The sequence below is a fragment of the Buceros rhinoceros genome, unplaced genomic scaffold, assembly GCF_000710305.1.
Source record: "Buceros rhinoceros silvestris isolate BGI_N320 unplaced genomic scaffold, ASM71030v1 scaffold23645, whole genome shotgun sequence".
In the NCBI taxonomy this organism is placed as follows: domain Eukaryota; kingdom Metazoa; phylum Chordata; class Aves; order Bucerotiformes; family Bucerotidae; genus Buceros; species Buceros rhinoceros.
In genome coordinates, this window is record NW_010411684.1 from 14,341 (window position 1) to 15,254 (window position 914).

The following is a 914-nucleotide window of genomic DNA, read 5'->3' on the forward strand; positions in this document are numbered from 1 at the left end:
CCCCCTCCCTGCCAGAAGGACATGGAGGGGCTGGAGCATGTCCAGAGAAGGGTCTGGAAAACATGGGGAAAGGTCTGGAGAACTTGTGAGGAGCGGCTGAGGGAGCTGGGGGTGCTGAGCCTGGAGCAAAGGAGGCTCCGGGGAGACCTTCTGGCTCTGACAACTCCCTGACAGGAGGGTGGAGCCAGGGGGGGTCGGTCTCTGCTCCCCCGGAACAAGCACCAGGACGAGAGGAACCAGCCTCCAGTGGTTGCAGGGGAGGTTGAGGTTGTCCCTGGAGAAGAATTTCTGGGGTTGTGCAGGACTGGTGCAGGCTGCCCAGGGCAGTGGTGGAGTCCCCGTCCCTGGAGGGGTTTCCCAGCCTTGTGGAGGTGCTGTTGAGGGACAGGGCTCAGTGGGGACCGGGCAGTGCTGGGAGCACTGGAGGAGCTGAAAGATTTTCTCCAACCAAATGATTCCGTGAGTCTAAAACAAGCTGTGCTTCCAATGCTCTGCAGTTGACGTGAGTGTGCTCGCAGCCAGTACCTCAAGGGGGAAATCACAGCTGATAATTTGTTCACGTTGTAAAAGTCTGGCTGCAAAAGTGGGCGCTTTGGTCTTGGGGAAGAAGAAATCCCAATGGGGAGAACATAAGGCAGCTTATTGAGGAGGATGCAGACTTTGAAGTGGTTACAGAGGGAGGTCGTGAGCTGGGTAGGGGAGAAAATGCACAGGTCAGAGCCTGCTGTGACTGCTCTGCCCTTTGAGGCTGCAGCCCCTCAGACGGAGCTGAGAAAACCGGTGACAAACGGGCAGCAGCGAGGGGCTGCGAGCTGGCAGAGAGCATCCTCCGCTCACTGACGGGCCTGGGGCGCCCGTCCTTGCTGTAGAGCCGGCTGCCATCCCCAGAGCCTGAACCCTCCCCGAGTGTGGGG

At 59.4% G+C, this 914-nt stretch overlaps 1 protein-coding gene across 1 annotated transcript in view; it reads left to right on the plus strand.

The window, feature by feature from the left end:
• The window catches only part of NUP160 (nucleoporin 160kDa), a gene marked incomplete at both ends in the record, with an annotated part of 27,462 nt that overhangs the window by 13,874 nt on the left and 12,674 nt on the right, over positions 1-914 (plus strand). The gene's annotated exons all lie outside the window — the stretch shown is intronic.